This window comes from Acipenser ruthenus, unplaced genomic scaffold (genome assembly GCF_902713425.1).
Source record: "Acipenser ruthenus unplaced genomic scaffold, fAciRut3.2 maternal haplotype, whole genome shotgun sequence".
NCBI classification, from domain to species: Eukaryota; Metazoa; Chordata; class Actinopteri; order Acipenseriformes; family Acipenseridae; genus Acipenser; species Acipenser ruthenus.
Window position 1 is genome coordinate 309,201 of NW_026707395.1, and position 20,800 is coordinate 330,000.

Consider the following 20,800-nt stretch of genomic DNA (forward strand, 5'->3'; position numbering starts at 1 on the left):
AATGTAATGCCTGCAGCACTTGATATTCCCAGGTGGTCTCCCATCCAAGTACTAACCAAGCCCAACATTGCTTAGCTTCTGAGATCAGACGAGATCAGGCTTATTCAAGGTGGTGTGGCCGCAGGCGATTGCATTTCTGCTTTCATGACTTTTATGTTTAGTGAGCTGGGGGTGATTCCTCCAAAATTTCCTTTTGTCCTCCACACATTTCAATTGTAAAATGTAATGCCTGCAGCACTTGATATTCCCAGGTGGTCTCCCATCCAAGTACTAACCAAGCCCAACATTGCTTAGCTTCTGAGATCAGGCTTATTCAAGGTGGTGTGGCCGCAGGCGATTGCATTTCTGCTTTCATGACTTTTATGTTTAGTGAGCTGGGGGTGATTCCTCCAAAATTTCCTTTTGTCCTCCACACATTTCAATTGTAAAATGTAATTACAAAAATGTAATGCCTGCAGCACTTGATATTCCCAGGTGGTCTCCAATCCAAGTACTAACCAAGCCCAACATTGCTTAGCTTCTGAGATCAGGCTTATTCAAGGTGGTGTGGCCGCAGGCGATTGCATTTCTGCTTTCATGACTTTTATGTTTAGTGAGCTGGGGGTGATTCCTCCAAAATTTCCTTTTGTCCTCCACACATTTCAATTGTAAAATGTAATGCCTGCAGCACTTGATATTCCCAGGTGGTCTCCCATCCAAGTACTAACCAAGCCCAACATTGCTTAGCTTCTGAGATCAGACGAGATCAGGCTTATTCAAGGTGGTGTGGCCGCAGGCGATTGCATTTCTGCTTTCATGACTTTTATGTTTAGTGAGCTGGGGGTGATTCCTCCAAAATTTCCTTTTGTCCTCCACACATTTCAATTGTAAAATGTAATTACAAAAATGTAATGCCTGCAGCACTTGATATTCCCAGGTGGTCTCCCATCCAAGTACTAACCAAGCCCAACATTGCTTAGCTTCTGAGATCAGACGAGATCAGGCTTATTCAAGGTGGTGTGGCCGCAGGCGATTGCATTTCTGCTTTCATGACTTTTATGTTTAGTGAGCTGGGGGTGATTCCTCCAAAATTTCCTTTTGTCCTCCACACATTTCAATTGTAAAATGTAATTACAAAAATGTAATGCCTGCAGCACTTGATATTCCCAGGTGGTCTCCCATCCAAGTACTAACCAAGCCCAACATTGCTTAGCTTCTGAGATCAGACGAGATCAGGCTTATTCAAGGTGGTGTGGCCGCAGGCGATTGCATTTCTGCTTTCATGACTTTTATGTTTAGTGAGCTGGGGGTGATTCCTCCAAAATTTCCTTTTGTCCTCCACACATTTCAATTGTAAAATGTAATGCCTGCAGCACTTGATATTCCCAGGTGGTCTCCCATCCAAGTACTAACCAAGCCCAACATTGCTTAGCTTCTGAGATCAGACGAGATCAGGCTTATTCAAGGTGGTGTGGCCGCAGGCGATTGCATTTCTGCTTTCATGACTTTTATGTTTAGTGAGCTGGGGGTGATTCCTCCAAAATTTCCTTTTGTCCTCCACACATTTCAATTGTAAAATGTAATTACTAAAATGTAATGCCTGCAGCACTTGATATTCCCAGGTGGTCTCCCATCCAAGTACTAACCAAGCCCAACATTGCTTAGCTTCTGAGATCAGGCTTATTCAAGGTGGTGTGGCCGCAGGCGATTGCATTTCTGCTTTCATGACTTTTATGTTTAGTGAGCTGGGGGTGATTCCTCCAAAATTTCCTTTTGTCCTCCACACATTTCAATTGTAAAATGTAATTACTAAAATGTAATGCCTGCAGCACTTGATATTCCCAGGTGGTCTCCCATCCAAGTACTAACCAAGCCCAACATTGCTTAGCTTCTGAGATCAGGCTTATTCAAGGTGGTGTGGCCGCAGGCGATTGCATTTCTGCTTTCATGACTTTTATGTTTAGTGAGCTGGGGGTGATTCCTCCAAAATTTCCTTTTGTCCTCCACACATTTCAATTGTAAAATGTAATTACAAAAATGTAATGCCTGCAGCACTTGATATTCCCAGGTGGTCTCCCATCCAAGTACTAACCAAGCCCAACATTGCTTAGCTTCTGAGATCAGACGAGATCAGGCTTATTCAAGGTGGTGTGGCCGCAGGCGATTGCATTTCTGCTTTCATGACTTTTATGTTTAGTGAGCTGGGGGTGATTCCTCCAAAATTTCCTTTTGTCCTCCACACATTTCAATTGTAAAATGTAATTACAAAAATGTAATGCCTGCAGCACTTGATATTCCCAGGTGGTCTCCCATCCAAGTACTAACCAAGCCCAACATTGCTTAGCTTCTGAGATCAGACGAGATCAGGCTTATTCAAGGTGGTGTGGCCGCAGGCGATTGCATTTCTGCTTTCATGACTTTTATGTTTAGTGAGCTGGGGGTGATTCCTCCAAAATTTCCTTTTGTCCTCCACACATTTCAATTGTAAAATGTAATTACAAAAATGTAATGCCTGCAGCACTTGATACTCCCAGGTGGTCTCCCATCCAAGTACTAACCAAGCCCAACATTGCTTAGCTTCTGAGATCAGACGAGATCAGGCTTATTCAAGGTGGTGTGGCCGCAGGCGATTGCATTTCTGCTTTCATGACTTTTATGTTTAGTGAGCTGGGGGTGATTCCTCCAAAATTTCCTTTTGTCCTCCACACATTTCAATTGTAAAATGTAATTACAAAAATGTAATGCCTGCAGCACTTGATATTCCCAGGTGGTCTCCCATCCAAGTACTAACCAAGCCCAACATTGCTTAGCTTCTGAGATCAGACGAGATCAGGCTTATTCAAGGTGGTGTGGCCGCAGGCGATTGCATTTCTGCTTTCATGACTTTTATGTTTAGTGAGCTGGGGGTGATTCCTCCAAAATTTCCTTTTGTCCTCCACACATTTCAATTGTAAAATGTAATTACAAAAATGTAATGCCTGCAGCACTTGATATTCCCAGGTGGTCTCCCATCCAAGTACTAACCAAGCCCAATATTGCTTAGCTTCTGAGATCAGACGAGATCAGGCTTATTCAAGGTGGTGTGGCCGCAGGCGATTGCATTTCTGCTTTCATGACTTTTATGTTTAGTGAGCTGGGGGTGATTCCTCCAAAATTTCCTTTTGTCCTCCACACATTTCAATTGTAAAATGTAATGCCTGCAGCACTTGATATTCCCAGGTGGTCTCCCACCCAAGTACTAACCAAGCCCAACATTGCTTAGCTTCTGAGAGCAGACGAGATCAGGCTTATTCAAGGTGGTGTGGCCGCAGGCGATTGCTGTTCTGCTTTCATGACTTTTATGTTTAGTGAGCTGGGGGTGATTCCTCCAAAATTTCCTTTTGTCCTCCACACATTTCAATTGTAAAATGTAATGCCTGCAGCACTTGATATTCCCAGGTGGTCTCCCATCCAAGTACTAACCAAGCCCAACATTGCTTAGCTTCTGAGATCAGACGAGATCAGGCTTATTCAAGGTGGTGTGGCCGCAGGCGATTGCTGTTCTGCTTTCATGACTTTTATGTTTAGTGAGCTGGGGGTGATTCCTCCAAAATTTCCTTTTGTCCTCCACACATTTCAATTGTAAAATGTAATGCCTGCAGCACTTGATATTCCCAGGTGGTCTCCCATCCAAGTACTAACCAAGCCCAACATTGCTTAGCTTCTGAGATCAGACGAGATCAGGCTTATTCAAGGGGGTGTGGCCGCAGGCGATTGCGTTTCTGCTTTCATGACTTTTATGTTTAGTGAGCTGGGGGTGATTCCTCCAAAATTTCCTTTTGTCCTCCACACATTTCAATTGTAAAATGTAATGCCTGCAGCACTTGATATTCCCAGGTGGTCTCCCATCCAAGTACTAACCAAGCCCAACATTGCTTAGCATCTGAGATCAGACGAGATCAGGCTTATTCAAGGTGGTGTGGCCGCAGGCGATTGCTGTTCTGCTTTCATGACTTTTATGTTTAGTGAGCTGGGGGTGATTCCTCCAAAATTTCCTTTTGTCCTCCACACATTTCAATTGTAAAATGTAATTACAAAAATGTAATGCCTGCAGCACTTGATATTCCCAGGTGGTCTCCCATCCAAGTACTAACCAAGCCCAACATTGCTTAGCTTCTGAGATCAGACGAGATCAGGCTTATTCAAGGTGGTGTGGCCGCAGGCGATTGCATTTCTGCTTTCATGACTTTTATGTTTAGTGAGCTGGGGGTGATTCCTCCAAAATTTCCTTTTGTCCTCCACACATTTCAATTGTAAAATGTAATGCCTGCAGCACTTGATATTCCCAGGTGGTCTCCCATCCAAGTACTAACCAAGCCCAACATTGCTTAGCTTCTGAGATCAGACGAGATCAGGCTTATTCAAGGTGGTGTGGCCGCAGGCGATTGCATTTCTGCTTTCATGACTTTTATGTTTAGTGAGCTGGGGGTGATTCCTCCAAAATTTCCTTTTGTCCTCCACACATTTCAATTGTAAAATGTAATTACAAAAATGTAATGCCTGCAGCACTTGATATTCCCAGGTGGTCTCCCATCCAAGTACTAACCAAGCCCAACATTGCTTAGCTTCTGAGATCAGACGAGATCAGGCTTATTCAAGGTGGTGTGGCCGCAGGCGATTGCATTTCTGCTTTCATGACTTTTATGTTTAGTGAGCTGGGGGTGATTCCTCCAAAATTTCCTTTTGTCCTCCACACATTTCAATTGTAAAATGTAATGCCTGCAGCACTTGATATTCCCAGGTGGTCTCCCATCCAAGTACTAACCAAGCCCAACATTACTTAGCTTCTGAGATCAGACGAGATCAGGCTTATTCAAGGTGGTGTGGCCGCAGGCGATTGCATTTCTGCTTTCATGACTTTTATGTTTAGTGAGCTGGGGGTGATTCCTCCAAAATTTCCTTTTGTCCTCCACACATTTCAATTGTAAAATGTAATTACAAAAATGTAATGCCTGCAGCACTTGATATTCCCAGGTGGTCTCCCATCCAAGTACTAACCAAGCCCAACATTGCTTAGCTTCTGAGATCAGACGAGATCAGGCTTATTCAAGGTGGTGTGGCCGCAGGCGACTGCTTTTCTGCTTTCATGACTTTTATGTTTAGTGAGCTGGGGGTGATTCCTCCAAAATTTCCTTTTGTCCTCCACACATTTCAATTGTAAAATGTAATTACAAAAATGTAATGCCTGCAGCACTTGATATTCCCAGGTGGTCTCCCATCCAAGTACTAACCAAGCCCAACATTGCTTAGCTTCTGAGATCAGGCTTATTCAAGGTGGTGTGGCCGCAGGCGATTGCATTTCTGCTTTCATGACTTTTATGTTTAGTGAGCTGGGGGTGATTCCTCCAAAATTTCCTTTTGTCCTCCACACATTTCAATTGTAAAATGTAATTACAAAAATGTAATGCCTGCAGCACTTGATATTCCCAGGTGGTCTCCCATCCAAGTACTAACCAAGCCCAACATTGCTTAGCTTCTGAGATCAGACGAGATCAGGCTTATTCAAGGTGGTGTGGCCGCAGGCGATTGCATTTCTGCTTTCATGACTTTTATGTTTAGTGAGCTGGGGGTGATTCCTCCAAAATTTCCTTTTGTCCTCCACACATTTCAATTGTAAAATGTAATTACAAAAATGTAATGCCTGCAGCACTTGATATTCCCAGGTGGTCTCCCATCCAAGTACTAACCAAGCCCAACGTTGCTTAGCTTCTGAGATCAGACGAGATCAGGCTTATTCAAGGTGGTGTGGCCGCAGGCGATTGCATTTCTGCTTTCATGACTTTTATGTTTAGTGAGCTGGGGGTGATTCCTCCAAAATTTCCTTTTGTCCTCCACACATTTCAATTGTAAAATGTAATTACAAAAATGTAATGCCTGCAGCACTTGATATTCCCAGGTGGTCTCCCATCCAAGTACTAACCAAGCCCAACATTGCTTCGCTTCTGAGATCAGACGAGATCAGGCTTATTCAAGGTGGTGTGGCAGCAGGCGATTGCATTTCTGCTTTCATGACTTTTATGTTTAGTGAGCTGGGGGTGATTCCTCCAAAATTTCCTTTTGTCCTCCACACATTTCTATTGTAAAATGTAATTACAAAAATGTAATGCCTGCAGCACTTGATATTCCCAGGTGGTCTCCCATCCAAGTACTAACCAAGCCCAACATTGCTTAGCTTCTGAGATCAGACGAGATCAGGCTTATTCAAGGTGGTGTGGCCGCAGGCGATTGCATTTCTGCTTTCATGACTTTTATGTTTAGTGAGCTGGGGGTGATTCCTCCAAAATTTCCTTTTGTCCTCCACACATTTCAATTGTAAAATGTAATGCCTGCAGCACTTGATATTCCCAGGTGGTCTCCCATCCAAGTACTAACCAAGCCCAACATTGCTTAGCTTCTGAGATCAGACGAGATCAGGCTTATTCAAGGTGGTGTGGCCGCAGGCGATTGCATTTCTGCTTTCATGACTTTTATGTTTAGTGAGCTGGGGGTGATTCCTCCAAAATTTCCTTTTGTCCTCCACACATTTCAATTGTAAAATGTAATGCCTGCAGCACTTGATATTCCCAGGTGGTCTCCCATCCAAGTACTAACCAAGCCCAACATTGCTTAGCTTCTGAGATCAGACGAGATCAGGCTTATTCAAGGTGGTGTGGCCGCAGGCGATTGCATTTCTGCTTTCATGACTTTTATGTTTAGTGAGCTGGGGGTGATTCCTCCAAAATTTCCTTTTGTCCTCCACACATTTCAATTGTAAAATGTAATTACTAAAATGTAATGCCTGCAGCACTTGATATTCCCAGGTGGTCTCCCATCCAAGTACTAACCAAGCCCAACATTGCTTAGCTTCTGAGATCAGACGAGATCAGGCTTATTCAAGGTGGTGTGGCCGCAGGCGATTGCATTTCTGCTTTCATGACTTTTATGTTTAGTGAGCTGGGGGTGATTCCTCCAAAATTTCCTTTTGTCCTCCACACATTTCAATTGTAAAATGTAATGCCTGCAGCACTTGATATTCCCAGGTGGTCTCCCATCCAAGTACTAACCAAGCCCAACATTGCTTAGCTTCTGAGATCAGACGAGATCAGGCTTATTCAAGGTGGTGTGGCCGCAGGCGATTGCATTTCTGCTTTCATGACTTTTATGTTTAGTGAGCTGGGGGTGATTCCTCCAAAATTTCCTTTTGTCCTCCACACATTTCTATTGTAAAATGTAATGCCTGCAGCACTTGATATTCCCAGGTGGTCTCCCATCCAAGTACTAACCAAGCCCAACATTGCTTAGCTTCTGAGATCAGACGAGATCAGGCTTATTCAAGGTGGTGTGGCCGCAGGCGATTGCATTTCTGCTTTCATGACTTTTATGTTTAGTGAGCTGGGGGTGATTCCTCCAAAATTTCCTTTTGTCCTCCACACATTTCTATTGTAAAATGTAATGCCTGCAGCACTTGATATTCCCAGGTGGTCTCCCATCCAAGTACTAACCAAGCCCAACATTGCTTAGCTTCTGAGATCAGACGAGATCAGGCTTATTCAAGGTGGTGTGGCCGCAGGCGATTGCATTTCTGCTTTCATGACTTTTATGTTTAGTGAGCTGGGGGTGATTCCTCCAAAATTTCCTTTTGTCCTCCACACATTTCTATTGTAAAATGTAATGCCTGCAGCACTTGATATTCCCAGGTGGTCTCCCATCCAAGTACTAACCAAGCCCAACATTGCTTAGCTTCTGAGATCAGACGAGATCAGGCTTATTCAAGGTGGTGTGGCCGCAGGCGATTGCATTTCTGCTTTCATGACTTTTATGTTTAGTGAGCTGGGGGTGATTCCTCCAAAATTTCCTTTTGTCCTCCACACATTTCTATTGTAAAATGTAATGCCTGCAGCACTTGATATTCCCAGGTGGTCTCCCATCCAAGTACTAACCAAGCCCAACATTGCTTAGCTTCTGAGATCAGACGAGATCAGGCTTATTCAAGGTGGTGTGGCCGCAGGCGATTGCATTTCTGCTTTCATGACTTTTATGTTTAGTGAGCTGGGGGTGATTCCTCCAAAATTTCCTTTTGTCCTCCACACATTTCAATTGTAAAATGTAATTACAAAAATGTAATGCCTGCAGCACTTGATATTCCCAGGTGGTCTCCCATCCAAGTACTAACCAAGCCCAACATTGCTTAGCTTCTGAGATCAGACGAGATCAGGCTTATTCAAGGTGGTGTGGCCGCAGGCGATTGCAGTTCTGCTTTCATGACTTTTATGTTTAGTGAGCTGGGGGTGATTCCTCCAAAATTTCCTTTTGTCGTCCACACATTTCAATTGTAAAATGTAATTACAAAAATGTAATGCCTGCAGCACTTGATATTCCCAGGTGGTCTCCCATCCAAGTACTAACCAAGCCCAACATTGCTTAGCTTCTGAGATCAGACGAGATCAGGCTTATTCAAGGTGGTGTGGCCGCAGGCGATTGCATTTCTGCTGTCATGACTTTTATGTTTAGTGAGCTGGGGGTGATTCCTCCAAAATTTCCTTTTGTCCTCCACACATTTCAATTGTAAAATGTAATGCCTGCAGCACTTGATATTCCCAGGTGGTCTCCCATCCAAGTACTAACCAAGCCCAACATTGCTTAGCTTCTGAGATCAGACGAGATCAGGCTTATTCAAGGTGGTGTGGCCGCAGGCGATTGCATTTCTGCTTTCATGACTTTTATGTTTAGTGAGCTGGGGGTGATTCCTCCAAAATTTCCTTTTGTCCTCCACACATTTCAATTGTAAAATGTAATGCCTGCAGCACTTGATATTCCCAGGTGGTCTCCCATCCAAATACTAACCAAGCCCAACATTGCTTAGCTTCTGAGATCAGACGAGATCAGGCTTATTCAAGGTGGTGTGGCCGCAGGCGACTGCATTTCTGCTTTCATGACTTTTATGTTTAGTGAGCTGGGGGTGATACCTCCAAAATTTCCTTTTGTCCTCCACACATTTCAATTGTAAAATGTAATTACTAAAATGTAATGCCTGCAGCACTTGATATTCCCAGGTGGTCTCCCATCCAAGTACTAACCAAGCCCAACATTGCTTAGCTTCTGAGATCAGACGAGATCAGGCTTATTCAAGGTGGTGTGGCCGCAGGCGATTGCTTTTCTGCTTTCATGACTTTTATGTTTAGTGAGCTGGGGGTGATTCCTCCAAAATTTCCTTTTGTCCTCCACACATTTCAATTGTAAAATGTAATGCCTGCAGCACTTGATATTCCCAGGTGGTCTCCCATCCAAGTACTAACCAAGCCCAACATTGCTTAGCTTCTGAGATCAGACGAGATCAGGCTTATTCAAGGTGGTGTGGCCGCAGGCGATTGCATTTCTGCTTTCATGACTTTTATGTTTAGTGAGCTGGGGGTGATTCCTCCAAAATTTCCTTTTGTCCTCCACACATTTCAATTGTAAAATGTAATTACAAAAATGTAATGCCTGCAGCACTTGATATTCCCAGGTGGTCTCCCATCCAAGTACTAACCAAGCCCAACATTGCTTAGCTTCTGAGATCAGACGAGATCAGGCTTATTCAAGGTGGTGTGGCCGCAGGCGATTGCATTTCTGCTTTCATGACTTTTATGTTTAGTGAGCTGGGGGTGATTCCTCCAAAATTTCCTTTTGTCCTCCACACATTTCAATTGTAAAATGTAATTACTAAAATGTAATGCCTGCAGCACTTGATATTCCCAGGTGGTCTCCCATCCAAGTACTAACCAAGCCCAACATTGCTTAGCTTCTGAGATCAGACGAGATCAGGCTTATTCAAGGTGGTGTGGCCGCAGGCGATTGCATTTCTGCTTTCATGACTTTTATGTTTAGTGAGCTGGGGGTGATTCCTCCAAAATTTCCTTTTGTCCTCCACACATTTCAATTGTAAAATGTAATTACAAAAATGTAATGCCTGCAGCACTTGATATTCCCAGGTGGTCTCCCATCCAAGTACTAACCAAGCCCAACATTGCTTAGCTTCGGAGATCAGACGAGATCAGGCTTATTCAAGGTGGTGTGGCCGCAGGCGATTGCATTTCTGCTTTCATGACTTTTATGTTTAGTGAGCTGGGGGTGATTCCTCCAAAATTTCCTTTTGTCCTCCACACATTTCAATTGTAAAATGTAATGCCTGCAGCACTTGATATTCCCAGGTGGTCTCCCATCCAAGTACTAACCAAGCCCAACATTGCTTAGCTTCTAAGATCAGACGAGATCAGGCTTATTCAAGGTGGTGTGGCCGCAGGCGATTGCATTTCTGCTTTCATGACTTTTATGTTTAGTGAGCTGGGGGTGATTCCTCCAAAATTTCCTTTTGTCCTCCACACATTTCAATTGTAAAATGTAATGCCTGCAGCACTTGATATTCCCAGGTGGTCTCCCATCCAAGTACTAACCAAGCCCAACATTGCTTAGCTTCTGAGATCAGACGAGATCAGGCTTATTCAAGGTGGTGTGGCCGCAGGCGATTGCTGTTCTGCTTTCATGACTTTTATGTTTAGTGAGCTGGGGGTGATTCCTCCAAAATTTCCTTTTGTCCTCCACACATTTCAATTGTAAAATGTAATGCCTGCAGCACTTGATATTCCCAGGTGGTCTCCCATCCAAGTACTAACCAAGCCCAACATTGCTTAGCTTCTGAGATCAGACGAGATCAGGCTTATTCAAGGTGGTGTGGCCGCAGGCGATTGCTGTTCTGCTTTCATGACTTTTATGTTTAGTGAGCTGGGGGTGATTCCTCCAAAATTTCCTTTTGTCCTCCACACATTTCAATTGTAAAATGTAATGCCTGCAGCACTTGATATTCCCAGGTGGTCTCCCATCCAAGTACTAACCAAGCCCAACATTGCTTAGCTTCTGAGATCAGACGAGATCAGGCTTATTCAAGGTGGTGTGGCCGCAGGCGATTGCATTTCTGCTTTCATGACTTTTATGTTTAGTGAGCTGGGGGTGATTCCTCCAAAATTTCCTTTTGTCCTCCACACATTTCAATTGTAAAATGTAATGCCTGCAGCACTTGATATTCCCAGGTGGTCTCCCATCCAAGTACTAACCAAGCACAACATTGCTTAGCTTCTGAGATCAGACGAGATCAGGCTTATTCAAGGTGGTGTGGCCGCAGGCGATTGCATTTCTGCTTTCATGACTTTTATGTTTAGTGAGCTGGGGGTGATTCCTCCAAAATTTCCTTTTGTCCTCCACACATTTCAATTGTAAAATGTAATTACAAAAATGTAATGCCTGCAGCACTTGATATTCCCAGGTGGTCTCCCATCCAAGTACTAACCAAGCCCAACATTGCTTAGCTTCTGAGACCAGACGAGATCAGGCTTATTCAAGGTGGTGTGGCCGCAGGCGATTGCTGTTCTGCTTTCATGACTTTTATGTTTAGTGAGCTGGGGGTGATTCCTCCAAAATTTCCTTTTGTCCTCCACACATTTCAATTGTAAAATGTAATGCCTGCAGCACTTGATATTCCCAGGTGGTCTCCCATCCAAGTACTAACCAAGCCCAACATTGCTTAGCTTCTGAGATCAGACGAGATCAGGCTTATTCAAGGTGGTGTGGCCGCAGGCGATTGCATTTCTGCTTTCATGACTTTTATGTTTAGTGAGCTGGGGGTGATTCCTCCAAAATTTCCTTTTGTCCTCCACACATTTCAATTGTAAAATGTAATTACTAAAATGTAATGCCTGCAGCACTTGATATTCCCAGGTGGTCTCCCATCCAAGTACTAACCAAGCCCAACATTGCTTAGCTTCTGAGATCAGACGAGATCAGGCTTATTCAAGGTGGTGTGGCCGCAGGCGATTGCTTTTCTGCTTTCATGACTTTTATGTTTAGTGAGCTGGGGGTGATTCCTCCAAAATTTCCTTTTGTCCTCCACACATTTCAATTGTAAAATGTAATGCCTGCAGCACTTGATATTCCCAGGTGGTCTCCCATCCAAGTACTAACCAAGCCCAACATTGCTTAGCTTCTGAGATCAGACGAGATCAGGCTTATTCAAGTTGGTGTGGCCGCAGGCGATTGCATTTCTGCTTTCATGACTTTTATGTTTAGTGAGCTGGGGGTGATTCCTCCAAAATTTCCTTTTGTCCTCCACACATTTCAATTGTAAAATGTAATGCCTGCAGCACTTGATATTCCCAGGTGGTCTCCCATCCAAGTACTAACCAAGCCCAACATTGCTTAGCTTCTGAGATCAGACGAGATCAGGCTTATTCAAGGTGGTGTGGCCGCAGGCGATTGCATTTCTGCTTTCATGACTTTTATGTTTAGTGAGCTGGGGGTGATTCCTCCAAAATTTCCTTTTGTCCTCCACACATTTCAATTGTAAAATGTAATGACAAAAATGTAATGCCTGCAGCACTTGATATTCCCAGGTGGTCTCCCATCCAAGTACTAACCAAGCCCAACATTGCTTAGCTTCGGAGATCAGACGAGATCAGGCTTATTCAAGGTGGTGTGGCCGCAGGCGATTGCATTTCTGCTTTCATGACTTTTATGTTTAGTGAGCTGGGGGTGATTCCTCCAAAATTTCCTTTTGTCCTCCACACATTTCAATTGTAAAATGTAATGCCTGCAGCACTTGATATTCCCAGGTGGTCTCCCATCCAAGTACTAACCAAGCCCAACATTGCTTAGCTTCTGAGATCAGACGAGATCAGGCTTATTCAAGGTGGTGTGGCCGCAGGCGATTGCATTTCTGCTTTCATGACTTTTATGTTTAGTGAGCTGGGGGTGATTCCTCCAAAATTTCCTTTTGTCCTCCACACATTTCAATTGTAAAATGTAATTACAAAAATGTAATGCCTGCAGCACTTGATATTCCCAGGTGGTCTCCCATCCAAGTACTAACCAAGCCCAACATTGCTTAGCTTCTGAGATCAGACGAGATCAGGCTTATTCAAGGTGGTGTGGCCGCAGGCGATTGCATTTCTGCTTTCATGACTTTTATGTTTAGTGAGCTGGGGGTGATTCCTCCAAAATTTCCTTTTGTCCTCCACACATTTCAATTGTAAAATGTAATTACAAAAATGTAATTCCTGCAGCACTTGATATTCCCAGGTGGTCTCCCATCCAAGTACTAATCAAGCCCAACATTGCTTAGCTTCTGAGATCAGACGAGATCAGGCTTATTCAAGGTGGTGTGGCCGCAGGCGATTGCATTTCTGCTTTCATGACTTTTATGTTTAGTGAGCTGGGGGTGATTCCTCCAAAATTTCCTTTTGTCCTCCACACATTTCAATTGTAAAATGTAATGCCTGCAGCACTTGATATTCCCAGGTGGTCTCCCATCCAAGTACTAACCAAGCCCAACATTGCTTAGCTTCTGAGATCAGACGAGATCAGGCTTATTCAAGGTGGTGTGGCCGCAGGCGATTGCATTTCTGCTTTCATGACTTTTATGTTTAGTGAGCTGGGGGTGATTCCTCCAAAATTTCCTTTTGTCCTCCACACATTTCAATTGTAAAATGTAATTACAAAAATGTAATGCCTGCAGCACTTGATATTCCCAGGTGGTCTCCCATCCAAGTACTAACCAAGCCCAACATTGCTTAGCTTCTGAGATCAGACGAGATCAGGCTTATTCAAGGTGGTGTGGCCGCAGGCGATTGCATTTCTGCTTTCATGACTTTTATGTTTAGTGAGCTGGGGGTGATTCCTCCAAAATTTCCTTTTGTCCTCCACACATTTCAATTGTAAAATGTAATTACTAAAATGTAATGCCTGCAGCACTTGATATTCCCACGTGGTCTCCCATCCAAGTACTAACCAAGCCCAACATTGCTTAGCTTCTGAGATCAGACGAGATCAGGCTTATTCAAGGTGGTGTGGCCGCAGGCGATTGCATTTCTGCTTTCATGACTTTTATGTTTAGTGAGCTGGGGGTGATTCCTCCAAAATTTCCTTTTGTCCTCCACACATTTCAATTGTAAAATGTAATGCCTGCAGCACTTGATATTCCCAGGTGGTCTCCCATCCAAGTACTTACCAAGCCCAACATTGCTTAGCTTCTGAGATTAGACGAGATCAGGCTTATTCAAGGTGGTGTGGCCGCAGGCGATTGCATTTCTGCTTTCATGACTTTTATGTTTAGTGAGCTGGGGGTGATTCCTCCAAAATTTCCTTTTGTCCTCCACACATTTCAATTGTAAAATGTAATGCCTGCAGCACTTGATATTCCCAGGTGGTCTCCCATCCAAGTACTAACCAAGCCCAACATTGCTTAGCTTCTGAGATCAGGCTTATTCAAGGTGGTGTGGCCGCAGGCGATTGCATTTCTGCTTTCATGACTTTTATGTTTAGTGAGCTGGGGGTGATTCCTCCAAAATTTCCTTTTGTCCTCCACACATTTCAATTGTAAAATGTAATTACAAAAATGTAATGCCTGCAGCACTTGATATTCCCAGGTGGTCTCCCATCCAAGTACTAACCAAGCCCAACATTGCTTAGCTTCTGAGATCAGACGAGATCAGGCTTATTCAAGGTGGTGTGGCCGCAGGCGATTGCATTTCTGCTTTCATGACTTTTATGTTTAGTGAGCTGGGGGTGATTCCTCCAAAATTTCCTTTTGTCCTCCACACATTTCAATTGTAAAATGTAATGCCTGCAGCACTTGATATTCCCAGGTGGTCTCCCACCCAAGTACTAACCAAGCCCAACATTGCTTAGCTTCTGAGATCAGACGAGATCAGGCTTATTCAAGGTGGTGTGGCCGCAGGCGATTGCATTTCTGCTTTCATGACTTTTATGTTTATTGAGCTGGGGGTGATTCCTCCAAAATTTCCTTTTGTCCTCCACACATTTCAATTGTAAAATGTAATTACAAAAATGTAATGCCTGCAGCACTTGATATTCCCAGGTGGTCTCCCATCCAAGTACTAACCAAGCCCAACATTGCTTAGCTTCTGAGATCAGACGAGATCAGGCTTATTCAAGGTGGTGTGGCCGCAGGCGATTGCATTTCTGCTTTCATGACTTTTATGTTTAGTGAGCTGGGGGTGATTCCTCCAAAATTTCCTTGTCCTCCACACATTTCAATTGTAAAATGTAATTACAAAAATGTAATGCCTGCAGCACTTGATATTCCCAGGTGGTCTCCCATCCAAGTACTAACCAAGCCCAACATTGCTTAGCTTCTGAGATCAGACGAGATCAGGCTTATTCAAGGTGGTGTGGCCGCAGGCGATTGCATTTCTGCTTTCATGACTTTTATGTTTAGTGAGCTGGGGGTGATTCCTCCAAAATTTCCTTTTGTCCTCCACACATTTCAATTGTAAAATGTAATTACAAAAATGTAATGCCTGCAGCACTTGATATTCCCAGGTGGTCTCCCATCCAAGTACTAACCATGCCCAACATTGCTTAGCTTCTGAGATCAGACGAGATCAGGCTTATTCAAGGTGGTGTGGCCGCAGGCGATTGCATTTCTGCTTTCATGACTTTTATGTTTAGTGAGCTGGGGGTGATTCCTCCAAAATTTCCTTTTGTCCTCCACACATTTCAATTGTAAAATGTAATTACAAAAATGTAATGCCTGCAGCACTTGATATTCCCAGGTGGTCTCACATTCAAGTACTAACCAAGCCAAACATTGCTTAGCTTCTGAGATCAGACGAGATCAGGCTTATTCAAGGTGGTGTGGCCGCAGGCGATTGTATTTCTGCTTTCATGACTTTTATGTTTAGTGAGCTGGGGGTGATTCCTCCAAAATTTCCTTTTGTCCTCCACACATTTCAATTGTAAAATGTAATGCCTGCAGCACTTGATATTCCCAGGTGGTCTCCCATCCAAGTACTAACCAAGCCCAACATTGCTTAGCTTCTGAGATCAGACGAGATCAGGCTTATTCAAGGTGGTGTGGCCGCAGGCGATTGCATTTCTGCTTTCATGACTTTTATGTTTAGTGAGCTGGGGGTGATTCCTCCAAAATTTCCTTTTGTCCTCCACACATTTCAATTGTAAAATGTAATGCCTGCAGCACTTGATATTCCCAGGTGGTCTCCCATCCAAGTACTAACCAAGCCCAACATTGCTTAGCTTCTGAGATCAGACGAGATCAGGCTTATTCAAGGTGGTGTGGCCGCAGGCGATTGCATTTCTGCTTTCATGACTTTTATGTTTAGTGAGCTGGGGGTGATTCCTCCAAAATTTCCTTTTGTCCTCCACACATTTCAATTGTAAAATGTAATTACAAAAATGTAATGCCTGCAGCACTTGATATTCCCAGGTGGTCTCCCATCCAAGTACTAACCAAGCCCAACATTGCTTAGCTTCTGAGATCAGACGAGCTCAGGCTTATTCAAGGTGGTGTGGCCGCAGGCGATTGCATTTCTGCTTTCATGACTTTTATGTTTAGTGAGCTGGGGGTGATTCCTCCAAAATTTCCTTTTGTCCTCCACACATTTCAATTGTAAAATGTAATGCCTGCAGCACTTGATATTCCCAGGTGGTCTCCCATCCAAGTACTAACCAAGCCCAACATTGCTTAGCTTCTGAGATCAGACGAGATCAGGCTTATTCAAGGTGGTGTGGCCGCAGGCGATTGCATTTCTGCTTTCATGACTTTTATGTTTAGTGAGCTGGGGGTGATTCCTCCAAAATTTCCTTTTGTCCTCCACACATTTCAATTGTAAAATGTAATTACAAAAATGTAATGCCTGCAGCACTTGATATTCCCAGGTGGTCTCCCATCCAAGTACTAACCAAGCCCAACATTGCTTAGCTTCTGAGATCAGACGAGCTCAGGCTTATTCAAGGTGGTGTGGCCGCAGGCGATTGCATTTCTGCTTTCATGACTTTTATGTTTAGTGAGCTGGGGGTGATTCCTCCAAAATTTCCTTTTGTCCTCCACACATTTCAATTGTAAAATGTAATTACAAAAATGTAATGCCTGCAGCACTTGATATTCCCAGGTGGTCTCCCATCCAAGTCCTAACCAAGCCCAACATTGCTTAGCTTCTGAGATCAGACGAGATCAGGCTTATTCAAGGTGGTGTGGCCGCAGGCGATTGCATTTCTGCTTTCATGACTTTTATGTTTAGTGAGCTGGGGGTGATTCCTCCAAAATTTCCTTTTGTCCTCCACACATTTCAATTGTAAAATGTAATTACAAAAATGTAATGCCTGCAGCACTTGATATTCCCAGGTGGTCTCCCATCCAAGTACTAACCAAGCCCAACATTGCTTAGCTTCTGAGATCAGACGAGATCAGGCTTATTCAAGGTGGTGTGGCCGCAGGCGATTGCTGTTCTGCTTTCATGACTTTTATGTTTAGTGAGCTGGGGGTGATTCCTCCAAAATTTCCTTTTGTCCTCCACACATTTCAATTGTAAAATGTAATTACTAAAATGTAATGCCTGCAGCACTTGATATTCCCAGGTGGTCTCCCATCCAAGTACTAACCAAGCCCAACATTGCTTAGCTTCTGAGATCAGACGAGATCAGGCTTATTCAAGGTGGTGTGGCCGCAGGCGATTGCATTTCTGCTTTCATGACTTTTATGTTTAGTGAGCTGGGGGTGATTCCTCCAAAATTTCCTTTTGTCCTCCACACATTTCAATTGTAAAATGTAATTACAAAAATGTAATGCCTGCAGCACTTGATATTCCCAGGTGGTCTCCCATCCAAGTACTAACCAAGCCCAACATTGCTTAGCTTCAGAGATCAGACGAGATCAGGCTTATTCAAGGTGGTGTGGCCGCAGGCGATTGCATTTCTGCTTTCATGACTTTTATGTTTAGTGAGCTGGGGGTGATTCCTCCAAAATTTCCTTTTGTCCTCCACACATTTCAATTGTAAAATGTAATGCCTGCAGCACTTGATATTCCCAGGTGGTCTCCCATCCAAGTACTAACCAAGCCCAACATTGCTTAGCTTCTGAGATCAGACGAGATCAGGCTTATTCAAGGTGGTGTGGCCGCAGGCGATTGCTGTTCTGCTTTCATGACTTTTATGTTTAGTGAGCTGGGGGTGATTCCTCCAAAATTTCCTTTTGTCCTCCACACATTTCAATTGTAAAATGTAATTACAAAAATGTAATGCCTGCAGCACTTGATATTCCCAGGTGGTCTCCCATCCAAGTACTAACCAAGCCCAACATTGCTTAGCTTCTGAGATCAGACGAGATCAGGCTTATTCAAGGTGGTGTGGCCGCAGGCGATTGCATTTCTGCTTTCATGACTTTTATGTTTAGTGAGCTGGGGGTGATTCCTCCAAAATTTCCTTTTGTCCTCCACACATTTCAATTGTAAAATGTAATGCCTGCAGCACTTGATATTCCCAGGTGGTCTCCCATCCAAGTACTAACCAAGCCCAACATTGCTTAGCTTCTGAGATCAGACGAGATCAGGCTTATTCAAAGTGGTGTGGCCGCAGGCGATTGCATTTCTGCTTTCATGACTTTTATGTTTAGTGAGCTGGGGGTGATTCCTCCAAAATTTCCTTTTGTCCTCCACACATTTCAATTCTAAAATGTAATTACAAAAATGTAATGCCTGCAGCACTTGATATTCCCAGGTGGTCTCCCATCCAAGTCCTAACCAAGCCCAACATTGCTTAGCTTCTGAGATCAGACGAGATCAGGCTTATTCAAGGTGGTGTGGCCGCAGGTGATTGCATTTCTGCTTTCATGACTTTTATGTTTAGTGAGCTGGGGGTGATTCCTCCAAAATTTCCTTTTGTCCTCCACACATTTCAATTGTAAAATGTAATTACAAAAATGTAATGCCTGCAGCACTTGATATTCCCAGGTGGTCTCCCATCCAAGTACTAACCAAGCCCAACATTGCTTAGCTTCTGAGATCAGACGAGATCAGGCTTATTCAAGGTGGTGTGGCCGCAGGCGATTGCTGTTCTGCTTTCATGACTTTTATGTTTAGTGAGCTGGGGGTGATTCCTCCAAAATTTCCTTTTGTCCTCCACACATTTCAATTGTAAAATGTAATTACTAAAATGTAATGCCTGCAGCACTTGATATTCCCAGGTGGTCTCCCATCCAAGTACTAACCAAGCCCAACATTGCTTAGCTTCTGAGATCAGACGAGATCAGGCTTATTCAAGGTGGTGTGGCCGCAGGCGATTGCATTTCTGCTTTCATGACTTTTATGTTTAGTGAGCTGGGGGTGATTCCTCCAAAATTTCCTTTTGTCCTCCACACATTTCAATTGTAAAATGTAATTACAAAAATGTAATGCCTGCAGCACTTGATATTCCCAGGTGGTCTCCCATCCAAGTACTAACCAAGCCCAACATTGCTTAGCTTCAGAGATCAGACGAGATCAGGCTTATTCAAGGTGGTGTGGCCGCAGGCGATTGCATTTCTGCTTTCATGACTTTTATGTTTAGTGAGCTGGGGGTGATTCCTCCAAAATTTCCTTTTGTCCTCCACACATTTCAATTGTAAAATGTAATGCCTGCAGCACTTGATATTCCCAGGTGGTCTCCCATCCAAGTACTAACCAAGCCCAACATTGCTTAGCTTCTGAGATCAGACGAGATCAGGTTTATTCAAGGTGGTGTGGCCGCAGGCGATTGCATTTCTGCTTTCATGACTTTTATGTTTAGTGAGCTGGGGGTGATTCCTCCAAAATTTCCTTTTGTCCTCCACACATTTCAATTGTAAAATGTAATTACAAAAATGTAATGCCTGCAGCACTTGATATTCCCAGGTGGTCTCCCATCCAAGTACTAACCAAGCCCAACATTGCTTAGCTTCTGAGATCAGACGAGATCAGGCTTATTCAAGGTGGTGTGGCCGCAGGCGATTGCATTTCTGCTTTCATGACTTTTATGTTTAGTGAGCTGGGGGTGATTCCTCCAAAATTTCCTTTTGTCCTCCACACATTTCAATTGTAAAATGTAATTACAAAAATGTAATGCCTGCAGCACTTGATATTCCCAGGTGGTCTCCCATCCAAGTACTAACCAAGCCCAACATTGCTTAGCTTCTGAGATCAGACGAGCTCAGGCTTATTCAAGGTGGTGTGGCCGCAGGTGATTGCATTTTTGCTTTCATGACTTTTATGTTTAGTGAGCTGGGGGTGATTCCTCCAAAATTTCCTTTTGTCCTCCACACATTTCAATTGTAAAATGTAATGCCTGCAGCACTTGATATTCCCAGGTGGTCTCCCATCCAAGTACTAACCAAGCCCAACATTGCTTAGCTTCTGAGATCAGACGAGATCAGGCTTATTCAAGGTGGTGTGGCCGCAGGCGATTGCATTTCTGCTTTCATGACTTTTATGTTTAGTGAGCTGGGGGTGATTCCTCCAAAATTTCCTTTTGTCCTCCACACATTTCAATTGTAAAATGTAATGCCTGCAGTACTTGATATTCCCAGGTGGTCTCCCATCCAAGTACTAACCAAGCCCAACATTGCTTAGCTTCTGAGATCAGACGAGATCAGGCTTATTCAAGGTGGTGTGGCCGCAGGCGATTGCATTTCTGCTTTCATGACTTTTATGTTTAGTGAGCTGGGGGTGATTCCTCCAAAATTTCCTTTTGTCCTCCACACATTTCAATTGTAAAATGTAATGCCTGCAGCACTTGATATTCCCAGGTGGTCTCCCATCCAAGTACTAACCAAGCCCAACATTGCTTAGCTTCAGAGATCAGACGAGATCAGGCTTATTCAAGGTGGTGTGGCCGCAGGCGATTGCATTTCTGCTTTCATGACTTTTATGTTTAGTGAGCTGGGGGTGATTCCTCCAAAATTTCCTTTTGTCCTCCACACATTTCAATTGTAAAATGTAATGCCTGC

The 20,800-nt window shown here is 43.8% G+C and overlaps 85 non-coding genes and 8 pseudogenes across 85 annotated transcripts in view; all 93 read right to left on the reverse strand.

Moving 5' to 3' along the window:
• Positions 1–7: 7 nt before the first annotated feature.
• On the reverse strand, positions 8–126 carry LOC131725782 (5S ribosomal RNA). Its single transcript, XR_009320961.1, has one exon. It is a non-coding gene; the product is annotated as a 5S ribosomal RNA (ribosomal RNA).
• A 100-nt stretch (positions 127–226) lies between these two features.
• Positions 227–335, reverse strand: LOC131726764 (5S ribosomal RNA; annotated as a pseudogene).
• Positions 336–449: 114 nt separating this feature from the next.
• Positions 450–558, reverse strand: LOC131726861 (5S ribosomal RNA; annotated as a pseudogene).
• Positions 559–658: 100 nt separating this feature from the next.
• On the reverse strand, positions 659–777 carry LOC131725783 (5S ribosomal RNA). The gene has a single exon (XR_009320962.1). It is a non-coding gene; the product is annotated as a 5S ribosomal RNA (ribosomal RNA).
• Positions 778–891: 114 nt separating this feature from the next.
• On the reverse strand, positions 892–1,010 carry LOC131725784 (5S ribosomal RNA). Its single transcript, XR_009320963.1, has one exon. It is a non-coding gene; the product is annotated as a 5S ribosomal RNA (ribosomal RNA).
• A 114-nt stretch (positions 1,011–1,124) lies between these two features.
• On the reverse strand, positions 1,125–1,243 carry LOC131725785 (5S ribosomal RNA). The gene has a single exon (XR_009320964.1). It is a non-coding gene; the product is annotated as a 5S ribosomal RNA (ribosomal RNA).
• A 100-nt stretch (positions 1,244–1,343) lies between these two features.
• Positions 1,344–1,462, reverse strand: LOC131725786 (5S ribosomal RNA). The gene has a single exon (XR_009320965.1). It is a non-coding gene; the product is annotated as a 5S ribosomal RNA (ribosomal RNA).
• A 114-nt stretch (positions 1,463–1,576) lies between these two features.
• On the reverse strand, positions 1,577–1,685 carry LOC131726765 (5S ribosomal RNA; annotated as a pseudogene).
• Positions 1,686–1,799: 114 nt separating this feature from the next.
• LOC131726766 (5S ribosomal RNA) lies at positions 1,800–1,908 on the reverse strand (annotated as a pseudogene).
• A 114-nt stretch (positions 1,909–2,022) lies between these two features.
• LOC131725787 (5S ribosomal RNA) lies at positions 2,023–2,141 on the reverse strand. Its single transcript, XR_009320966.1, has one exon. It is a non-coding gene; the product is annotated as a 5S ribosomal RNA (ribosomal RNA).
• A 114-nt stretch (positions 2,142–2,255) lies between these two features.
• LOC131725789 (5S ribosomal RNA) lies at positions 2,256–2,374 on the reverse strand. Its single transcript, XR_009320968.1, has one exon. It is a non-coding gene; the product is annotated as a 5S ribosomal RNA (ribosomal RNA).
• Positions 2,375–2,488: 114 nt separating this feature from the next.
• Positions 2,489–2,607, reverse strand: LOC131726136 (5S ribosomal RNA). Its single transcript, XR_009321319.1, has one exon. It is a non-coding gene; the product is annotated as a 5S ribosomal RNA (ribosomal RNA).
• A 114-nt stretch (positions 2,608–2,721) lies between these two features.
• On the reverse strand, positions 2,722–2,840 carry LOC131725790 (5S ribosomal RNA). The gene has a single exon (XR_009320969.1). It is a non-coding gene; the product is annotated as a 5S ribosomal RNA (ribosomal RNA).
• A 114-nt stretch (positions 2,841–2,954) lies between these two features.
• On the reverse strand, positions 2,955–3,073 carry LOC131726356 (5S ribosomal RNA). The gene has a single exon (XR_009321545.1). It is a non-coding gene; the product is annotated as a 5S ribosomal RNA (ribosomal RNA).
• Positions 3,074–3,173: 100 nt separating this feature from the next.
• On the reverse strand, positions 3,174–3,292 carry LOC131726366 (5S ribosomal RNA). The gene has a single exon (XR_009321555.1). It is a non-coding gene; the product is annotated as a 5S ribosomal RNA (ribosomal RNA).
• Positions 3,293–3,392: 100 nt separating this feature from the next.
• On the reverse strand, positions 3,393–3,511 carry LOC131725791 (5S ribosomal RNA). Its single transcript, XR_009320970.1, has one exon. It is a non-coding gene; the product is annotated as a 5S ribosomal RNA (ribosomal RNA).
• A 100-nt stretch (positions 3,512–3,611) lies between these two features.
• Positions 3,612–3,730, reverse strand: LOC131726158 (5S ribosomal RNA). Its single transcript, XR_009321340.1, has one exon. It is a non-coding gene; the product is annotated as a 5S ribosomal RNA (ribosomal RNA).
• A 100-nt stretch (positions 3,731–3,830) lies between these two features.
• On the reverse strand, positions 3,831–3,949 carry LOC131726271 (5S ribosomal RNA). Its single transcript, XR_009321454.1, has one exon. It is a non-coding gene; the product is annotated as a 5S ribosomal RNA (ribosomal RNA).
• A 114-nt stretch (positions 3,950–4,063) lies between these two features.
• LOC131725792 (5S ribosomal RNA) lies at positions 4,064–4,182 on the reverse strand. The gene has a single exon (XR_009320971.1). It is a non-coding gene; the product is annotated as a 5S ribosomal RNA (ribosomal RNA).
• A 100-nt stretch (positions 4,183–4,282) lies between these two features.
• On the reverse strand, positions 4,283–4,401 carry LOC131725793 (5S ribosomal RNA). Its single transcript, XR_009320972.1, has one exon. It is a non-coding gene; the product is annotated as a 5S ribosomal RNA (ribosomal RNA).
• A 114-nt stretch (positions 4,402–4,515) lies between these two features.
• Positions 4,516–4,634, reverse strand: LOC131725794 (5S ribosomal RNA). Its single transcript, XR_009320973.1, has one exon. It is a non-coding gene; the product is annotated as a 5S ribosomal RNA (ribosomal RNA).
• Positions 4,635–4,734: 100 nt separating this feature from the next.
• Positions 4,735–4,853, reverse strand: LOC131726202 (5S ribosomal RNA). Its single transcript, XR_009321385.1, has one exon. It is a non-coding gene; the product is annotated as a 5S ribosomal RNA (ribosomal RNA).
• A 114-nt stretch (positions 4,854–4,967) lies between these two features.
• On the reverse strand, positions 4,968–5,086 carry LOC131725795 (5S ribosomal RNA). The gene has a single exon (XR_009320974.1). It is a non-coding gene; the product is annotated as a 5S ribosomal RNA (ribosomal RNA).
• Positions 5,087–5,200: 114 nt separating this feature from the next.
• On the reverse strand, positions 5,201–5,309 carry LOC131726767 (5S ribosomal RNA; annotated as a pseudogene).
• A 114-nt stretch (positions 5,310–5,423) lies between these two features.
• LOC131725796 (5S ribosomal RNA) lies at positions 5,424–5,542 on the reverse strand. The gene has a single exon (XR_009320975.1). It is a non-coding gene; the product is annotated as a 5S ribosomal RNA (ribosomal RNA).
• A 114-nt stretch (positions 5,543–5,656) lies between these two features.
• Positions 5,657–5,775, reverse strand: LOC131726086 (5S ribosomal RNA). Its single transcript, XR_009321268.1, has one exon. It is a non-coding gene; the product is annotated as a 5S ribosomal RNA (ribosomal RNA).
• A 114-nt stretch (positions 5,776–5,889) lies between these two features.
• On the reverse strand, positions 5,890–6,008 carry LOC131726405 (5S ribosomal RNA). The gene has a single exon (XR_009321594.1). It is a non-coding gene; the product is annotated as a 5S ribosomal RNA (ribosomal RNA).
• Positions 6,009–6,122: 114 nt separating this feature from the next.
• On the reverse strand, positions 6,123–6,241 carry LOC131725797 (5S ribosomal RNA). The gene has a single exon (XR_009320976.1). It is a non-coding gene; the product is annotated as a 5S ribosomal RNA (ribosomal RNA).
• A 100-nt stretch (positions 6,242–6,341) lies between these two features.
• Positions 6,342–6,460, reverse strand: LOC131725798 (5S ribosomal RNA). The gene has a single exon (XR_009320977.1). It is a non-coding gene; the product is annotated as a 5S ribosomal RNA (ribosomal RNA).
• Positions 6,461–6,560: 100 nt separating this feature from the next.
• Positions 6,561–6,679, reverse strand: LOC131725800 (5S ribosomal RNA). Its single transcript, XR_009320979.1, has one exon. It is a non-coding gene; the product is annotated as a 5S ribosomal RNA (ribosomal RNA).
• A 114-nt stretch (positions 6,680–6,793) lies between these two features.
• Positions 6,794–6,912, reverse strand: LOC131725801 (5S ribosomal RNA). The gene has a single exon (XR_009320980.1). It is a non-coding gene; the product is annotated as a 5S ribosomal RNA (ribosomal RNA).
• Positions 6,913–7,012: 100 nt separating this feature from the next.
• Positions 7,013–7,131, reverse strand: LOC131725802 (5S ribosomal RNA). The gene has a single exon (XR_009320981.1). It is a non-coding gene; the product is annotated as a 5S ribosomal RNA (ribosomal RNA).
• Positions 7,132–7,231: 100 nt separating this feature from the next.
• LOC131725803 (5S ribosomal RNA) lies at positions 7,232–7,350 on the reverse strand. Its single transcript, XR_009320982.1, has one exon. It is a non-coding gene; the product is annotated as a 5S ribosomal RNA (ribosomal RNA).
• Positions 7,351–7,450: 100 nt separating this feature from the next.
• Positions 7,451–7,569, reverse strand: LOC131725804 (5S ribosomal RNA). Its single transcript, XR_009320983.1, has one exon. It is a non-coding gene; the product is annotated as a 5S ribosomal RNA (ribosomal RNA).
• A 100-nt stretch (positions 7,570–7,669) lies between these two features.
• LOC131725805 (5S ribosomal RNA) lies at positions 7,670–7,788 on the reverse strand. Its single transcript, XR_009320984.1, has one exon. It is a non-coding gene; the product is annotated as a 5S ribosomal RNA (ribosomal RNA).
• Positions 7,789–7,888: 100 nt separating this feature from the next.
• LOC131725806 (5S ribosomal RNA) lies at positions 7,889–8,007 on the reverse strand. The gene has a single exon (XR_009320985.1). It is a non-coding gene; the product is annotated as a 5S ribosomal RNA (ribosomal RNA).
• Positions 8,008–8,121: 114 nt separating this feature from the next.
• LOC131725807 (5S ribosomal RNA) lies at positions 8,122–8,240 on the reverse strand. Its single transcript, XR_009320986.1, has one exon. It is a non-coding gene; the product is annotated as a 5S ribosomal RNA (ribosomal RNA).
• A 114-nt stretch (positions 8,241–8,354) lies between these two features.
• LOC131725808 (5S ribosomal RNA) lies at positions 8,355–8,473 on the reverse strand. Its single transcript, XR_009320987.1, has one exon. It is a non-coding gene; the product is annotated as a 5S ribosomal RNA (ribosomal RNA).
• A 100-nt stretch (positions 8,474–8,573) lies between these two features.
• Positions 8,574–8,692, reverse strand: LOC131725809 (5S ribosomal RNA). Its single transcript, XR_009320988.1, has one exon. It is a non-coding gene; the product is annotated as a 5S ribosomal RNA (ribosomal RNA).
• Positions 8,693–8,792: 100 nt separating this feature from the next.
• Positions 8,793–8,911, reverse strand: LOC131726251 (5S ribosomal RNA). Its single transcript, XR_009321434.1, has one exon. It is a non-coding gene; the product is annotated as a 5S ribosomal RNA (ribosomal RNA).
• A 114-nt stretch (positions 8,912–9,025) lies between these two features.
• Positions 9,026–9,144, reverse strand: LOC131725811 (5S ribosomal RNA). Its single transcript, XR_009320990.1, has one exon. It is a non-coding gene; the product is annotated as a 5S ribosomal RNA (ribosomal RNA).
• A 100-nt stretch (positions 9,145–9,244) lies between these two features.
• On the reverse strand, positions 9,245–9,363 carry LOC131725812 (5S ribosomal RNA). The gene has a single exon (XR_009320991.1). It is a non-coding gene; the product is annotated as a 5S ribosomal RNA (ribosomal RNA).
• A 114-nt stretch (positions 9,364–9,477) lies between these two features.
• On the reverse strand, positions 9,478–9,596 carry LOC131725813 (5S ribosomal RNA). Its single transcript, XR_009320992.1, has one exon. It is a non-coding gene; the product is annotated as a 5S ribosomal RNA (ribosomal RNA).
• A 114-nt stretch (positions 9,597–9,710) lies between these two features.
• On the reverse strand, positions 9,711–9,829 carry LOC131725814 (5S ribosomal RNA). Its single transcript, XR_009320993.1, has one exon. It is a non-coding gene; the product is annotated as a 5S ribosomal RNA (ribosomal RNA).
• Positions 9,830–9,943: 114 nt separating this feature from the next.
• Positions 9,944–10,062, reverse strand: LOC131726330 (5S ribosomal RNA). The gene has a single exon (XR_009321516.1). It is a non-coding gene; the product is annotated as a 5S ribosomal RNA (ribosomal RNA).
• A 100-nt stretch (positions 10,063–10,162) lies between these two features.
• On the reverse strand, positions 10,163–10,281 carry LOC131726270 (5S ribosomal RNA). Its single transcript, XR_009321453.1, has one exon. It is a non-coding gene; the product is annotated as a 5S ribosomal RNA (ribosomal RNA).
• A 100-nt stretch (positions 10,282–10,381) lies between these two features.
• Positions 10,382–10,500, reverse strand: LOC131725815 (5S ribosomal RNA). The gene has a single exon (XR_009320994.1). It is a non-coding gene; the product is annotated as a 5S ribosomal RNA (ribosomal RNA).
• A 100-nt stretch (positions 10,501–10,600) lies between these two features.
• LOC131725816 (5S ribosomal RNA) lies at positions 10,601–10,719 on the reverse strand. The gene has a single exon (XR_009320995.1). It is a non-coding gene; the product is annotated as a 5S ribosomal RNA (ribosomal RNA).
• A 100-nt stretch (positions 10,720–10,819) lies between these two features.
• On the reverse strand, positions 10,820–10,938 carry LOC131725817 (5S ribosomal RNA). Its single transcript, XR_009320996.1, has one exon. It is a non-coding gene; the product is annotated as a 5S ribosomal RNA (ribosomal RNA).
• A 100-nt stretch (positions 10,939–11,038) lies between these two features.
• Positions 11,039–11,157, reverse strand: LOC131726409 (5S ribosomal RNA). The gene has a single exon (XR_009321598.1). It is a non-coding gene; the product is annotated as a 5S ribosomal RNA (ribosomal RNA).
• Positions 11,158–11,271: 114 nt separating this feature from the next.
• LOC131726210 (5S ribosomal RNA) lies at positions 11,272–11,390 on the reverse strand. The gene has a single exon (XR_009321393.1). It is a non-coding gene; the product is annotated as a 5S ribosomal RNA (ribosomal RNA).
• Positions 11,391–11,490: 100 nt separating this feature from the next.
• On the reverse strand, positions 11,491–11,609 carry LOC131725818 (5S ribosomal RNA). The gene has a single exon (XR_009320997.1). It is a non-coding gene; the product is annotated as a 5S ribosomal RNA (ribosomal RNA).
• Positions 11,610–11,723: 114 nt separating this feature from the next.
• On the reverse strand, positions 11,724–11,842 carry LOC131725819 (5S ribosomal RNA). Its single transcript, XR_009320998.1, has one exon. It is a non-coding gene; the product is annotated as a 5S ribosomal RNA (ribosomal RNA).
• Positions 11,843–11,942: 100 nt separating this feature from the next.
• On the reverse strand, positions 11,943–12,061 carry LOC131726361 (5S ribosomal RNA). The gene has a single exon (XR_009321550.1). It is a non-coding gene; the product is annotated as a 5S ribosomal RNA (ribosomal RNA).
• A 100-nt stretch (positions 12,062–12,161) lies between these two features.
• LOC131725820 (5S ribosomal RNA) lies at positions 12,162–12,280 on the reverse strand. The gene has a single exon (XR_009320999.1). It is a non-coding gene; the product is annotated as a 5S ribosomal RNA (ribosomal RNA).
• Positions 12,281–12,394: 114 nt separating this feature from the next.
• LOC131726331 (5S ribosomal RNA) lies at positions 12,395–12,513 on the reverse strand. The gene has a single exon (XR_009321517.1). It is a non-coding gene; the product is annotated as a 5S ribosomal RNA (ribosomal RNA).
• A 100-nt stretch (positions 12,514–12,613) lies between these two features.
• Positions 12,614–12,732, reverse strand: LOC131725822 (5S ribosomal RNA). The gene has a single exon (XR_009321001.1). It is a non-coding gene; the product is annotated as a 5S ribosomal RNA (ribosomal RNA).
• A 114-nt stretch (positions 12,733–12,846) lies between these two features.
• Positions 12,847–12,965, reverse strand: LOC131725823 (5S ribosomal RNA). The gene has a single exon (XR_009321002.1). It is a non-coding gene; the product is annotated as a 5S ribosomal RNA (ribosomal RNA).
• A 114-nt stretch (positions 12,966–13,079) lies between these two features.
• On the reverse strand, positions 13,080–13,198 carry LOC131726179 (5S ribosomal RNA). The gene has a single exon (XR_009321361.1). It is a non-coding gene; the product is annotated as a 5S ribosomal RNA (ribosomal RNA).
• Positions 13,199–13,298: 100 nt separating this feature from the next.
• On the reverse strand, positions 13,299–13,417 carry LOC131725824 (5S ribosomal RNA). Its single transcript, XR_009321003.1, has one exon. It is a non-coding gene; the product is annotated as a 5S ribosomal RNA (ribosomal RNA).
• A 114-nt stretch (positions 13,418–13,531) lies between these two features.
• Positions 13,532–13,650, reverse strand: LOC131725825 (5S ribosomal RNA). The gene has a single exon (XR_009321004.1). It is a non-coding gene; the product is annotated as a 5S ribosomal RNA (ribosomal RNA).
• A 114-nt stretch (positions 13,651–13,764) lies between these two features.
• Positions 13,765–13,883, reverse strand: LOC131726097 (5S ribosomal RNA). The gene has a single exon (XR_009321279.1). It is a non-coding gene; the product is annotated as a 5S ribosomal RNA (ribosomal RNA).
• Positions 13,884–13,983: 100 nt separating this feature from the next.
• Positions 13,984–14,102, reverse strand: LOC131726436 (5S ribosomal RNA). Its single transcript, XR_009321625.1, has one exon. It is a non-coding gene; the product is annotated as a 5S ribosomal RNA (ribosomal RNA).
• Positions 14,103–14,202: 100 nt separating this feature from the next.
• Positions 14,203–14,311, reverse strand: LOC131726768 (5S ribosomal RNA; annotated as a pseudogene).
• Positions 14,312–14,425: 114 nt separating this feature from the next.
• On the reverse strand, positions 14,426–14,544 carry LOC131725826 (5S ribosomal RNA). Its single transcript, XR_009321005.1, has one exon. It is a non-coding gene; the product is annotated as a 5S ribosomal RNA (ribosomal RNA).
• A 100-nt stretch (positions 14,545–14,644) lies between these two features.
• On the reverse strand, positions 14,645–14,763 carry LOC131726089 (5S ribosomal RNA). The gene has a single exon (XR_009321271.1). It is a non-coding gene; the product is annotated as a 5S ribosomal RNA (ribosomal RNA).
• Positions 14,764–14,877: 114 nt separating this feature from the next.
• LOC131725827 (5S ribosomal RNA) lies at positions 14,878–14,996 on the reverse strand. The gene has a single exon (XR_009321006.1). It is a non-coding gene; the product is annotated as a 5S ribosomal RNA (ribosomal RNA).
• A 112-nt stretch (positions 14,997–15,108) lies between these two features.
• Positions 15,109–15,227, reverse strand: LOC131725828 (5S ribosomal RNA). Its single transcript, XR_009321007.1, has one exon. It is a non-coding gene; the product is annotated as a 5S ribosomal RNA (ribosomal RNA).
• A 114-nt stretch (positions 15,228–15,341) lies between these two features.
• Positions 15,342–15,460, reverse strand: LOC131726283 (5S ribosomal RNA). Its single transcript, XR_009321467.1, has one exon. It is a non-coding gene; the product is annotated as a 5S ribosomal RNA (ribosomal RNA).
• A 114-nt stretch (positions 15,461–15,574) lies between these two features.
• On the reverse strand, positions 15,575–15,693 carry LOC131726493 (5S ribosomal RNA; annotated as a pseudogene).
• Positions 15,694–15,793: 100 nt separating this feature from the next.
• Positions 15,794–15,912, reverse strand: LOC131725829 (5S ribosomal RNA). Its single transcript, XR_009321008.1, has one exon. It is a non-coding gene; the product is annotated as a 5S ribosomal RNA (ribosomal RNA).
• Positions 15,913–16,012: 100 nt separating this feature from the next.
• LOC131725830 (5S ribosomal RNA) lies at positions 16,013–16,131 on the reverse strand. Its single transcript, XR_009321009.1, has one exon. It is a non-coding gene; the product is annotated as a 5S ribosomal RNA (ribosomal RNA).
• Positions 16,132–16,245: 114 nt separating this feature from the next.
• On the reverse strand, positions 16,246–16,364 carry LOC131726373 (5S ribosomal RNA). The gene has a single exon (XR_009321562.1). It is a non-coding gene; the product is annotated as a 5S ribosomal RNA (ribosomal RNA).
• A 100-nt stretch (positions 16,365–16,464) lies between these two features.
• On the reverse strand, positions 16,465–16,583 carry LOC131725831 (5S ribosomal RNA). Its single transcript, XR_009321010.1, has one exon. It is a non-coding gene; the product is annotated as a 5S ribosomal RNA (ribosomal RNA).
• Positions 16,584–16,697: 114 nt separating this feature from the next.
• On the reverse strand, positions 16,698–16,816 carry LOC131726374 (5S ribosomal RNA). The gene has a single exon (XR_009321563.1). It is a non-coding gene; the product is annotated as a 5S ribosomal RNA (ribosomal RNA).
• Positions 16,817–16,930: 114 nt separating this feature from the next.
• Positions 16,931–17,049, reverse strand: LOC131726445 (5S ribosomal RNA). Its single transcript, XR_009321634.1, has one exon. It is a non-coding gene; the product is annotated as a 5S ribosomal RNA (ribosomal RNA).
• Positions 17,050–17,163: 114 nt separating this feature from the next.
• On the reverse strand, positions 17,164–17,282 carry LOC131725833 (5S ribosomal RNA). The gene has a single exon (XR_009321012.1). It is a non-coding gene; the product is annotated as a 5S ribosomal RNA (ribosomal RNA).
• A 114-nt stretch (positions 17,283–17,396) lies between these two features.
• Positions 17,397–17,515, reverse strand: LOC131725834 (5S ribosomal RNA). The gene has a single exon (XR_009321013.1). It is a non-coding gene; the product is annotated as a 5S ribosomal RNA (ribosomal RNA).
• Positions 17,516–17,629: 114 nt separating this feature from the next.
• On the reverse strand, positions 17,630–17,748 carry LOC131726235 (5S ribosomal RNA). The gene has a single exon (XR_009321418.1). It is a non-coding gene; the product is annotated as a 5S ribosomal RNA (ribosomal RNA).
• Positions 17,749–17,848: 100 nt separating this feature from the next.
• On the reverse strand, positions 17,849–17,967 carry LOC131725835 (5S ribosomal RNA). Its single transcript, XR_009321014.1, has one exon. It is a non-coding gene; the product is annotated as a 5S ribosomal RNA (ribosomal RNA).
• A 114-nt stretch (positions 17,968–18,081) lies between these two features.
• Positions 18,082–18,200, reverse strand: LOC131725836 (5S ribosomal RNA). The gene has a single exon (XR_009321015.1). It is a non-coding gene; the product is annotated as a 5S ribosomal RNA (ribosomal RNA).
• A 100-nt stretch (positions 18,201–18,300) lies between these two features.
• Positions 18,301–18,419, reverse strand: LOC131726105 (5S ribosomal RNA). Its single transcript, XR_009321288.1, has one exon. It is a non-coding gene; the product is annotated as a 5S ribosomal RNA (ribosomal RNA).
• Positions 18,420–18,533: 114 nt separating this feature from the next.
• Positions 18,534–18,652, reverse strand: LOC131726477 (5S ribosomal RNA; annotated as a pseudogene).
• Positions 18,653–18,766: 114 nt separating this feature from the next.
• Positions 18,767–18,885, reverse strand: LOC131725837 (5S ribosomal RNA). Its single transcript, XR_009321016.1, has one exon. It is a non-coding gene; the product is annotated as a 5S ribosomal RNA (ribosomal RNA).
• Positions 18,886–18,999: 114 nt separating this feature from the next.
• Positions 19,000–19,118, reverse strand: LOC131725838 (5S ribosomal RNA). The gene has a single exon (XR_009321017.1). It is a non-coding gene; the product is annotated as a 5S ribosomal RNA (ribosomal RNA).
• Positions 19,119–19,232: 114 nt separating this feature from the next.
• LOC131726236 (5S ribosomal RNA) lies at positions 19,233–19,351 on the reverse strand. The gene has a single exon (XR_009321419.1). It is a non-coding gene; the product is annotated as a 5S ribosomal RNA (ribosomal RNA).
• A 100-nt stretch (positions 19,352–19,451) lies between these two features.
• On the reverse strand, positions 19,452–19,570 carry LOC131725993 (5S ribosomal RNA). The gene has a single exon (XR_009321172.1). It is a non-coding gene; the product is annotated as a 5S ribosomal RNA (ribosomal RNA).
• Positions 19,571–19,684: 114 nt separating this feature from the next.
• LOC131725839 (5S ribosomal RNA) lies at positions 19,685–19,803 on the reverse strand. The gene has a single exon (XR_009321018.1). It is a non-coding gene; the product is annotated as a 5S ribosomal RNA (ribosomal RNA).
• Positions 19,804–19,917: 114 nt separating this feature from the next.
• LOC131726451 (5S ribosomal RNA) lies at positions 19,918–20,036 on the reverse strand. The gene has a single exon (XR_009321640.1). It is a non-coding gene; the product is annotated as a 5S ribosomal RNA (ribosomal RNA).
• Positions 20,037–20,136: 100 nt separating this feature from the next.
• LOC131725840 (5S ribosomal RNA) lies at positions 20,137–20,255 on the reverse strand. Its single transcript, XR_009321019.1, has one exon. It is a non-coding gene; the product is annotated as a 5S ribosomal RNA (ribosomal RNA).
• Positions 20,256–20,355: 100 nt separating this feature from the next.
• LOC131726199 (5S ribosomal RNA) lies at positions 20,356–20,474 on the reverse strand. The gene has a single exon (XR_009321382.1). It is a non-coding gene; the product is annotated as a 5S ribosomal RNA (ribosomal RNA).
• A 100-nt stretch (positions 20,475–20,574) lies between these two features.
• On the reverse strand, positions 20,575–20,693 carry LOC131726237 (5S ribosomal RNA). The gene has a single exon (XR_009321420.1). It is a non-coding gene; the product is annotated as a 5S ribosomal RNA (ribosomal RNA).
• Positions 20,694–20,793: 100 nt separating this feature from the next.
• Positions 20,794–20,800, reverse strand: part of LOC131725841 (5S ribosomal RNA) — a 119-nt gene continuing 112 nt past the window's right edge. Inside the window, exon 1 of the ribosomal RNA XR_009321020.1 lies at positions 20,794–20,800. This exon is cut by the window's right edge and continues 112 nt beyond it. This is a non-coding gene — a ribosomal RNA (5S ribosomal RNA).